This window comes from Typopeltis vanoorti, chromosome 1 (genome assembly GCF_054136105.1).
Source record: "Typopeltis vanoorti isolate ZY-2024b chromosome 1, IOZ_Tvanoo_1.0, whole genome shotgun sequence".
In the NCBI taxonomy this organism is placed as follows: domain Eukaryota; kingdom Metazoa; phylum Arthropoda; class Arachnida; order Uropygi; family Thelyphonidae; genus Typopeltis; species Typopeltis vanoorti.
The window spans coordinates 173256289-173269033 of NC_143549.1; the positions used below are offsets into that span (position 1 = coordinate 173256289).

General features: G+C 36.6%; 1 protein-coding gene across 1 annotated transcript in view; it reads left to right on the forward strand.

Moving 5' to 3' along the window:
• Dhc93AB (Dynein heavy chain at 93AB) overlaps positions 1–12745 on the forward strand; it is a 1274973-nt gene that overhangs the window by 1246133 nt on the left and 16095 nt on the right. The gene's annotated exons all lie outside the window — the stretch shown is intronic.

A 12745-nucleotide genomic window follows, 5' to 3' on the forward strand; every position in this document is an offset into this window, starting at 1 on the left:
AAATGTAAGGTCTTGAGGTTTGGGAAACATCGATGGGATGCTGCATACTCTATGGGAGGAGTTATACTGGAGGAAGTAGGGGAGACAAGAGATCTGGGGTTGATGATTGATAGAAACCTGTAGTTTAGGGGACATATTGCAAAGGTGGTGAAGGTAACACAGAGGATTGCTGCTATTATGAGAAGGACACTGACCTGCAGAGATAAGAGGGTTATCATTCCGTTGTATAAGTCTCTGATCAGACCACACTTGGACTATTGTTCTCAGATTTGGTCCCCAGGATTTGAAGGGGATAAATTAACTGTGGAAAGGATACAAAGACGGATGACAAAGATGGTTTCAGGACTGTACAAGGATAGTTATAAGGATCGGCTGAGAGAATGTGGACTGCAGAGTTTGGTGGATAGAAGAAGGAGAGGTGATATGATTGAGACTTTTAAACTGTTGAGAGGTGGTTACAGGGTTGACACTGGGGAGTTCTTTCGCTTGGTTGATCAGCGGGAAGGAGTGATGAAAAGAGGCCATCCCTGGAAGTTACGAAAGGAAACTGTGAGCAAGAGGGTAAGGAGTGGTTTCTTTGTGTGGAGGGTGGTTGAGCCGTGGAATGCATTGCCTGATGGAGTGGTGGGAGCGAGAACGGTCAGTGAGTTTAAAGAGTAGTATGATAGACTTTGTGTTTCTCAGGGGGGGGACCTCCCCTCAGTGAGTCTTGACAGACTTTATGTCTTAGGAAGGACCTCCCTCGATGAGTCTTTTGACTCCTTGGAGGCCTGAATAATAATAATAATAATAATAATAATATGTATTTACACATATGAATATTATATGTAAATACATATACAACATTCACATTGCATATGTGTAAATACTGTTGTATAATCACACCTTTTCAAACTTGAAAAAAAAAATAGTAAACCACAACATGTAATATTATACAACTTATGTAACTCTGAACAGTATAATTGTAAATTATTATTATGATTGTTATATAAAAAAAAAAAAACTGTTATCATAAAAAAAAAAAAACTGTTATCATAAAAAAAAAAAATCACATGACATCTCCAATGATTCATTGTGAGAGGGCACTCTACTCTATTCCGATACATCTCATCATATTCCCTTCTACTTAATTCTCTCGCTACACACAACTACCATCAACGGCATCTGCTTCCCATCAACCAAAAACGGTATTTTTTGTTTGTATATTGTTTATGTTCTCGTGGCTGATTTGTGTGTAAACTGGATGAAAAACCCTGCTACCACAGTATGAGATTGGCTAACTCACCTTCAATTGAAAAAGTCCATGTAAAGATTCCTCTCATCAAGATGAGAATCAAACTCAGGTCTTTTCCAACCGAAGGGCACATTGTTCTTCCAATTGCACTATAGAGACACCGTAAGAAGTTGGTTGGCTGCTGTTATAGGCAAGCCAATACTAGAGAAAATGTGGATGGAATGCATTAGCAAATTAGCAGAAATTAGTGCACGATGAATAATTATTATGGGACAACTTCAACTACAGGGAGATAGAATGGAAAGAGGACTGGTCATAAGGAGGAAAGAGGATTTATAAAATTCCCATTCCTTCCCTCTCTTCTAAAATAATTACCTGAAATAGCATGTAATGGAAGAGAGACTGAGGGTTCGAGAGTGATAGATCTGGTCATAGCATCAGAGAACATAGCAGTCACCAATGTAGCAAGACTGCTTCTGCTAGGAGAAAGCAGTAGTGGTTTTGACCTGCAGGATTGCCAGACAGTCATAATATTAATTAAGAAGGATATGTGTGAAGGAGAAAAATAGTAGCAATGCATGCATGCATGCATGCAAGGTGGTCAAGGGGTATTTGAAGAAAGCAATATCAGACTGTATACCTATCAAGAAGATAAATCAGGTAGGAGTTAGATGAATGAGCAGCATCATTAAGCAGGAGCTGCAGATTAAAAAAAAAAAATGTGGAAAGTATATAAAGAAAAAGGTGATCTGAGAGCTCATGAGCAGTATAAAGCACCTGGACAAGAAGAGTAATATGATAAGGAAGGCTGAAGAGAATAAAAAAAAAATAGTTTTGCTATGTGGTGATTAAAAGGAAGAATGATTTTTAATTATTTATTTTATTTTATTTTTTAATTATTTTGAGGATAGAAGAAGGAGAGGTATATGATGATAAGGAGGAATGGAAGCAAACAAAATAGTTAAGTTACTGAGTGATCTTTCAGGGGTATACCATCTAGTGGAATTGTGCAAATGTGACATTGACTAATGTGAGAACTGAGGTAGATGAATTGAAGATGCTTATGATATTGCAAAACGCTGATGCAAATATGGCCAAGGAGATTATATGGCATATCTGTCTGTTTATTACAAGAGTGTGCAAAGCAGTTTGTATCTGTTTAACCAGATTGTTTTTTTAAGCCTTAATTTTAGAAAGGTGTATAGGGAGTAGAAAAGGAAAAATAGTTCTACTGCATAAAGGAGGCTTCAAGACAGAAGTAGAAAATTATAGACCAATCAGTATCTCAGGAGTGGTGGTTAAGGTATTGGAAAAGTTGGTGAAAGACAGAATTCAGGACAAGGTGGATAGGAATGTGATATTTTGTATGGCCAGCATGATTTTATGAAGGGTAGATCACTTTTTACAACAAAGCTAACATTTGATTTGGATAAAGGAAATAGCCACTATTACTATTATTATTTTGTCAGAGTCTCCGTAGCTCATTTGCTATAGACGAAGCCCTTTGGTCGGAAAAACACACACAGATTTTACAGTCATAAAATATATATACCTAATCCCTCATTGGGAGGGCTCAACCTGCCCCCCCCCCACAAGGGATGGGGAAGAAAGGGTGAAAACTCCATATGAATGAATAAATAAATTATTACATTATACCTTCAAGGAATTCACTGCTGAACCTTGAAAAGAAATTCAGCAGAAAAATAATGCATAACATAATGCAAAACAGCATACTCTATGGAAGGAGTTATACTGGAAGAAGTAGGGGAGATAAGAGATCTGGGGTTGATGATTGATAGAAACCTGAAATTTAGGGGACATATTGCAAAGGTGGTGAAGGTAACAAGAGCAATAGTCAATGAAGATATATAGAGCTCCTACAGGATGACTTAAATGGACTAGTAATATAACAAAGGATAACAGCTAGCAGTTAAACACTACTGAGTGTAAGGTCGTGTACTCTGGGATCACAAGCAGTGTACTACATTGTTGGAACTGAATTTCAGGAAATTGATACCAGAATAGTACATCATATTATATGGCTATTGATTCATGTTCAGTAATGAACTTGATACAACCATGGATTGTATTAATTCACACCTTATATACACACTGGACTACAGTTAGACATCACTAACTTGGATTCTACCCTATTCAATGGCCCTATTTTGCCATCTTTACATTTTTCTGGGACTGTTCCTGTTGCAAGACATCTGCTGAAACCAAGTCAAGGTCAGTGCCAGCTTTTTTGCACATTCCCATAATATACATGATGATATCCCACCCAGTCCTACAGCCTTATTAACATCAAGGTTACTTAATATTCCAAACTCTTCCTATTCTTGAAATGTCAGTCTTCTGTCCTTATTCCTATTGCTGTTCATTTCTGAACATTTCCACTATATTTTCAGCAGATGTGACTCAACTAGAGTTTTGCATTACTGCATCAACCAATCTCTTTTCATATGCCAATTTCTCTTTCCTTACTATGCTCATCATCTTTCTAGCCTGCTCCTTATACTCCTCATGCTTCTGAGAGATACCCTGTTCTTTATATCTCTTCCATAATATCCTCTTTCTCAGAAGTTCCTGCACAATTTCATGATTCACCCATTTCATTCGTGCCTTACTTATCCTCTGAAACCTTATGAATACAATCTAACATTGCCATAAGTAATTGATTCCTGACCAAATCCCAAGCACTACTGATTTCTGATTTCTCTTCCTTTCAATTGAACAAGCCACTACACATCACCAATCTATTTCCTTAATTTATCATAGTCCCCTGATTTGCAATTTCCCACATATCTCTTGTTCCATGAAACTTGTACCTGGCTAGCCACTCCACCACATCAAAACCACATAATCACTCTCCCTAACTGGTGGCAGCATCGTGGTGACATCTATCATCACTGTATAAGATGATATTATTAAATCTAATGCTCGAGTCCCACGTATTGTTTCAACTACATGCTGCATAAGATAATTGTCCCTGAGTAGTTCAAGTACTTCAAACTCCTTACTCACAAGAATATACCTTGTACAGTAATTTATTTAATATATTTGGCTTTGAGCAGGATCTCTGCTAATTACACTATTACCACTTCTTCAATTGAGACGTGATCCAAATCTCAACCCTATGATGCCTATCTCATAGTTTTGGGAAGTAATCACAATTAACTATTTGTAGGAGTTTTTTTGGTTGTTTGTTATTTATTTATTTATTTATTTGTTTGTTTGTCCTTTTGTTTTCTTTTGTTAAGTGCTAGTCAAAGATAAAAAGACTGGTATAGATTTATTCTGCTATGATATTCTTTTAAATCTATTCAGAGACTACAAGGGTGTACTCATAGGAAACTTGAAATTATGCTCACTACAAAAACTTACACATATTCATCTCAGCTCTTTATTTTATGAATAAAAGTTATACTTTTAAATAAATTCAATACATGTCAACAGGATTCCTTAACTAAACTGAATAACTCCGATAACAAATTTGGAATGAAAATCAGCATTAAAAAATTATGACTATGAAAATAATCAGTAACATCCTGAGTGGGAAACTTACAGAACAGAAGTAAAACATTTCAGCTATTTAGGCACAATTTTTAATAAAGATGGCAAATTAAATATGAAAATCGGCAACAGAAATTGAAAAGCTGATATGGCAGGGAGCCAATTGAATATATTTAGAGAGAATAAGAGAGAAATTGGTCAAAGTTGCTATATACAAAACAGTATAGTAGAATCATATTAAAAATGAAGGTATAAGAATGGAACCTAACATTGTTAGGTTCCATTCTTATGGAATTCCCTACCGGCCAATGATGAAATATTGACACCAAATTGCACTTCTTATCCATGTTATTTAATGGGTTTTAGAGCTTCGTATCCAGATTTATCTTGACATCTATAGACTTTGTGGCTGGTTGGGGGGTTAAACAGATTATCAAAACAGGTGCATGATGCAAGGATGGTAGGAAACATACCCAGAGGATTAGTAAAGTACAGTAAAATTAGTAAGATACAGTAAAAAGTGCCCTAGAAGACTAAAATATAAGATGTGACAAAATAGGAGTCCTGACAGATGGGAGGAAAACTGTCAATTTGAAGTAATAATATACACTTTTCATGTAGGATTAACATAGTATTCTGTATCATCACGGTGGGTACTGAAAAACAAATTATGTCACTCGGTTTTATCAAACTGCAGTTTGACAACATAGGTAGGACACAGGTACAACATTTGATATGACACTGTCAGATATCACGATGTTGTCTAGTAATGCCAACAGAGGATTTTTCCATAAACATGGTAACCGTTTTCCTTCCAATAAGAGAAAGAGATTTCAGATCATATGGTTGCAACCTTGGAAGTGACTAAATCGTATGGAATTTTCAGTTAGAGAGAGATGTATATGGACCTACAGAGCAAGTGAATATGACAAACTCAGAAAGCAGCTTGGATCAGTGCTGTAGTATAAAAAACTACAACAAAAGAATGTTAATAGCACATGGGATATAGTCAAGGTTGCTTAAGGGAGTTCATCAGAATACATACTCAGGATCAGGAGAATAAATCATACGGGAGTTAAGTGGATAAGTAGCATCATTAATGCTACTAGCTAATGATTTCAAAGCACAGGCAAGAATGAATTGATGGCAACAGAAGGATACTGCTCTGTCTTGCATCAGGATGCAGAGTAGATTTTTTACAGGGAGAGTGAGTTGTAAGTGAAATGCATTGCTGGAGTGTGTGTGTGTGTGTGTGTGTGTGTGTGTGTGTGTGTGTGTGTGTGTGTGTGTGTGTGTGTGTGTGTGTGTGTGTGTGTGTGTGTGTGTGTGTGTGTGTGTGTGTGTGTGTGTGTTTGAATGCTTAGAATATTGATGGAAGGTTAATATGATAAAAATGTTACTCCTACTATTATTCTCTTGACTCCAAGGAGAAAGTTAATAATAGTTAGCTTATTCTGCTGTAGTTAAATATAACTAACTGTAGAAAACTTACAGCAAGCATTCTACAGAACTATTAACTACTCTTCTGAATCTTCTTCAGCACCTGAGTGAAGATGAGATATTGGACAGGTTCCAGAGGCAATTGACTAAGCTAGTTTTGATCTCTGGAATGTTGAATATGAAGGAAGGTTGAGAAGATGCAATTTACAGAGTCTGGTGGATAGGAAGAATAGGGGGATGATAGGATAGAGATGTAAAAGTTAGTAAGGGATTGTAATAGGATTAAGGTTGAAGAGGTTTCTCGTAAAATGGGGAAGAACAGGAGGAGGTCATCCTTGGAAGCTATATAATTATGGAGAGTGTGAGCAAGGCAGTGAGAAGCAGGTGAGAAAAAACCTGCTTCTTATTAGTGAGAATCCTTGGAAGCTGTATAATTATGGAGAGTGTGAGCAAGGCATTGAGAAGCAGGTGAGAAAAAACCTGCTTCTTATTAGTGAGAAGTAGGTTTTTTCCATGGAGAATGGTGAATGATTGGAATGCATTGCCTGAGAGTGTGGTGTCTACAAAGAATTTAAATGTATTCAAGGAATGGTATGATGAGCTGTGTGTATGACAAAGAAACCTCCACAATGAGTCTTTGTTGTTATTATTATTATTTCAACAACAATAAAATCAAAACTACCAAGGTTCAGATTTGGTCATTTTTCAAGGTCTTAAAAAGAAGAACAATAACTTTCCCTATTCTGATTTATCAGTGTTTATATATATGTGTGTGTGTGTGTGTGTGTGTGTGTGTGTGTGTATGTGTGTGTGTGTGTGTGTGTGTGTGTGTGTGTGTGTGTGTGTGTGTGTGTGTGTGTGTGTGTGTGTGTGTGTGTGTGTGCCGTATTTTTCCCTTATAAGATGTGTTTTTTGTACTTAAACTTTATCTGAAAATTAGGTGCATCCTATAAGCCACATGTGTCTTATAAACTGATGCATCTTGCAGTGTGTCATCGCTTGTCAGTAATGCATGATCAGTTTGAATAGTTTGCATGGTCATTAACAGTCATGCATTTAAACTAGTAATCAATACATTATATTTAATTTTTTTTTATAACCCACGGATTCTGCAAAGCACAGACATAGCTATATGATTGTGTTTAAGCATAGTGTCATTGAGTACGCAAAAAAAAATGGCAATAGGGCAATACAGTGGTACTTTGGGCCTCCACCTGCAGAAAAAATTGTATGAACTTGGAGCAAACAAGAGTAGCAATTAATAGAATCATATTCTAAAAAAACACAATCTCTGCAGAAAACCAGCAAAATGCCAGAAATTGAAAATGAATTAAAAATTTTGATAATGGATCAAAGAAGATCAGGCTCCTGCTTATCTACAAAAAAATGATTACTCAATGAGTAAAGTTATTTGCAACAGAAAGAAATATCAGTTCTACAGGGTTGCCATCATGGTGCTTTAGATTTATGAAGAGAAATGATTTATGCATAAGAGCAAACACGAAAATATCACAAAAAATGCCACACAAATTTGAAAATAAAATTATTGAGTTTCACAGATTCATCATGAATGCTAGAAAACAAGACAATTGAACTTTCACAGATAGCTAATATGGATGAAGTGCTTCTGACTTTTGATGTGCCCTCAACCAAGACTGTTGACTCCAAAGATTAAAAAAAAAATTATTAAAATTTCTGGTCACGAAAAATCCCTCTATACTGTTGTTTTGTCGTGCTGTGTAGATGGAACAAAATTGCTTTTTTTTTCATTTTTAAAAGAAAAACTTACCAAAGGAGTTTACATTCATATTCATCCAACATGAGGGATGAAGTTATGGATAAAGAAGGTGTAGTCCATACATCCTGGCAGTTTACGTCAGAAACCTGCCTTGTTAGTATGGGATCAGTTTAGATGCCATAAAACCAAAGCTGTTAAGAATGAACTTTGCAAAATGAAGACAAAAATAGCTGTAATCCCAGGAGGACTCAACTCCACGCTTCAACCTATAAATATATCAATAAACAAACATTTAAAGGATTTAAGAGGAAAGACCAAGATGCAATTTTCACAAAGCTAACTGGGAACAGTACTCTAAACAAATTGAATCTAACATCCATTGGGTCCAACCTGAAGTTGAAAATTACAAACGTTTTTGTACGAGTACTGATAGGTGCTGCAAAACGATGTATACCAAGAGGTTTCTGGAAACAGTACACCCCATGCTGGTCTCCTAAAACTGAAGAACTATTAAAAAATACAAAAAAGATCCAGATCCTGAAATTGGAAAAAAGAATTTTAGAAATGCTTAATGAACAACGATGCCAACATTGGAAAACCACTACTGAAAATTTAGACTTCATCCACTCTAGCCGCAAGGCTTCGGCCTTGCTACGAAAACTCGGAACTGCATCAGTTTCTAAGCAGAAAGTCACGGCGATCACTCCTAAAGACATAGCAACTAGAATCCAGCAAACATCTAACAACTTAAAGATTACTGCATCCTATTCTAAAGAAATTAGGACCAAATATATCCATGTTTATTGAAGTGTCAAACAAAATAACCACCTCTCGATGCCATTCATTGAAAACGAACTGATTCAAGCAATTAAATCACTGAAAAATAACAAAGCAGCAAGCCTGGATGGTATATACCTGAATTCATTAAACGTTTTGGAAGTAACACTCGTAAGTGGCTTTTGCAGTTTTTCTGTAAAATTCTAGAAGGCAGGAACATCCCAAAAGAATTCCTGAAGACATTATAACCATCCTAAAACTTGGAAAAGAGCCTACTGATGAGAAAACCATTGACCAATATCTTTACTAAGTATTCCCTATAAACTTTTGCGAAATGATTACCCAATAATCTAATTTATCCATTGATTAATGTCATAGTACCAAATGAACAGCCGGATTCAGAGACTCTCGCAGCTGCTGTGACCAAGTACTTGCCCTTACAACACATATAGAAGCTGGTTTACAAAAAGGCTTTAAAACCTCAATAGCATTCATAGATCTGTCCGCTGCATATGACACAGGTTGGGTGAATGGACTCATACTGAAATTTGCAACTGTAGTACAAGACCCAAAGATGATTAACATCCTAAAGTGCATGATGACATCAAAGCACAAATTCAAGGTACAACTAAATGGTAAAAATAGTCCCTTTAAAGTACTAAAAAATGGACTACCACAGGGCTCTGTGCTAGCTCCACTCCTCTTTAATTTATATATTAGTGACATGCCACAAGCCTCCTCCCGAAAGTTAGCATACGCAGACAATCTGGCATTGACAACTCAGACTAAACATCTGAAAGAGGCCGAGACTGGGCTCAGTTCTGACCTTGAAGTTCTGTACAACTATTACTCCAAATGGTATCTCTGCCCAAGCCTTGAAGATGATCCATGTGAAGGATGTCCAAAAAATGTGACAGTACTAGAAATCATTGATCAGTGCACGATATGGTATTGGATAACCAGCAAGTCAAAGTGCGTGAAATTGCTGAGACTATAGGCATTTCAAAAGAATATATAGAATATATTTTACATAAGAATTGAAAATGAAAAAGCTTTGTGCAAGATGGGTGCTGCGCAGATCAAAAATGCACTCGCATGAAAATCTCTGAAAAGTGCTTGGAGCGTTTCAACAAGAATAAAACTGATTTTTTGCATCTATTTATTACTATGGATGAGACTTGGATTCACCAGTACACACCAGAATCCAAACTGCAGTCAAAACAGTGGACAGAAGCCAGTTGTTCAGCGCCAAAGAAGACAAAGTCGATTTCATCAGCAGAAAAGGTCATGGCATTGGTGTTTTAGGATGCTAAAGGCATTTTGTTTATTAATTATCTTGGAAAGGGTAAAACAATAACTGGGGATTTATATTCCGATCTTTTAACCAGACTAAACGAAAAAAATTGTGAGAAAAGACCCGGTTTGCAGAAGAAAAATATCATCTTTCATCAGGACAATGATCCTGCCCACAAAGGTGTCTTGGCAATGGGAAAATTAAGGGATCTGCACTATGAATTGTTGGAATATCCACCCTGTTCACCAGATTTGGCTCCCTCTGACTTCTATCTCTTTCCAAAACTAAAAATCTTCCTTGTTGGTCACTGTTTTTCTTCGAATCAAGAAGTGATTGCAGCTGTAGAGAGGTATTTTGCAGATCATACTGGGATGAGATAATGGTGCTGGAGCATCATTGGAATAAATGTATTAGTCTTAAGGAGATTATGTTGAAAAATAAAAATAATTTTGAAATTATAAATTCTTTTTTTCATTGTTAGGCCGAGAACCTTTTAGACCACCCACATATATCTTCATTTTTTCTGTTTTTATCTTTCTATTTGCACAAATTCAACCCATATGAAATGTATGTACTTCCAGAATCCTAGACTCATTTATATCTTGAAGTTCAGTCCCATCAGTATAATACACAAGTTGTAATCTCCTCCATTTGAAATGAATAACCTTATACTCTGTAGCATAAAATTGGCAACTATTATCCTTTAACCACATTGTCAGTCTATTTAAATCATACTATAAGATTTCTGCTTCATCATGATTTATTATTGCCCTCCTCAGTTTAGTATCATCAGCAAACTGTATATTATTCTCCAAACCAATCCCATACAAACTAAGTAACATTGGCCAAGTAAAGAGCATTTGGTCTTCTTCTAGATTCTGCTCCATCATGTTGTAGTAAATAACTTGATAAATTTACTGAGGCACTCCGTGCCTTCCTTTGACAAAGCCACAGGATATAGAAGAATTTATAGCATATCAGTGCTGTGTGCAATGTAGGTGAGAATTGAGAGAGAAATCCATTGGCATTTTTCTTGAGGAACTGAAGGTTGTAGTTGTTGGGAAACATCCCATAAGAAGTGCTGTTCTAAGAGGACAGAGGGATGGAATAAATTAGGAAGAAGTGAAGCAAGTTTGATACATTTGCAATTTTACTGAAAATGGATGTTTGGCAGCTTCTGCTCTTGTTTTAACATGCCCAACAGTAAGTGGAGGAATGATGTTTTCTAATTCACTGGAACAGTGACCATGGAAGTACCTGTAAACAAGACACAGAGCTAAAGCATTGAATCTGTGAGATGGATATTGAAGTGAACCTGTGAGGGTTATCCATGAGCTGAATTGCTCTCTTCTGTACAGTATGAAGAATTTTGAGGGAGATTTTAGTATGCCACCATGAATGTGTGAACAGTATTCTTGTTTATTTCGTTTATTTCTTGAAGTTCAGTCCCATCAGTATAATACACAAGTTGTAATCTTCTCCATTTGAAATGAATAACTTGTGCAGCATAAAATTGGCAACTATTATCCTTTAACCACATTGTCAGAGTATTTAAATCATACTATAAGATTTCTGCTTCATCGTGATTTACTATTGCCCTCCTCAGTTTAGCATCATCAGCAAACTGTATATTATCCTCCAAACCAATCCCATACAAACTAAGTAGCATTGGTCCAAGTAACGAGCATCTAGCCTTCCAGATTCTGCTCCTAGATTCTACAAATTTGGGATTTATATAGGATTAGTAGCTGGGCTGGGTGTAAAATAGCTTCTTGAGTAGAAAAGAATACCTAGCTTGTTAGAGGGTGAGGAAGCTATTGATGTGGTGTGTTTGTGCCAGGAAAGGCAGGAGATAAATATCAGTCCAAGGAGAGAGAGAGAGAGAGAGAGAGATCCGATCCTGTCTGGTCATGTGTGTATTTACTGGTGGTAAGGGAAAGTTAGCTGAGATCCCTTTTGTGAGAGAATAGGCAGGATTTAAAGTGATCATGTTGTCCTCACCCCCACACTGCACACTTTCATACTCCAGTCCATCCAATTTCTGAACTCAGGCCTTAACCAACTTTTCCATTAAATTTATCACCACTACAAAAATACTGAGTGGGCTATATTTTTCTACCCTACCTTAAAGTTTACTTCATGTAATTGAACTATCTTATTCTTGCACTTGCTTGGAACTCTGCCAGTACTGAAACTTAAATTAAATGACCTTGACATAGAACTGTCTTTCTTCTCACCTTTTCATTAAGTACAAACGGATATTACATGATTTTGGATATTCTAAGTACCTCCAGTTCATCCAGCTCTATTGTCAAATCTCTTTCCATCCCACCAGTCACTAATTGGCATAATGGACTTCAGCAGTGTTATGTTAGAAACAGGTGAATACCAACCCACAGAAACAAGTAGCTTGATCAAGGGAGAGGAAAACAGCAGCATGTAAATGAGAATATAAAATTAGGGAGTGTAGTAGGTTTGAAAGATGGTGTAGATTTGGAGGATGAATGTTGAGCGAGAGTAAGTAGCTTGCAGAGAGAGAGAGAGGCACTGAAAGAAGTGAAATGTATGAGGAATGAGTTAAAAAGCATGAAAGAAGAGATTGGGAACTGGAAATGACAAATATGAGCGGATTAGAGTAGGAGTGAGAGAGAGTGTAATGCTGAATCCAGTGGAGCCTGGAGGGAATAATGATAGGTAGAGAAACAGTGACAGTGCATTGATAATTCTTTATCCTAATGCCAGGAGT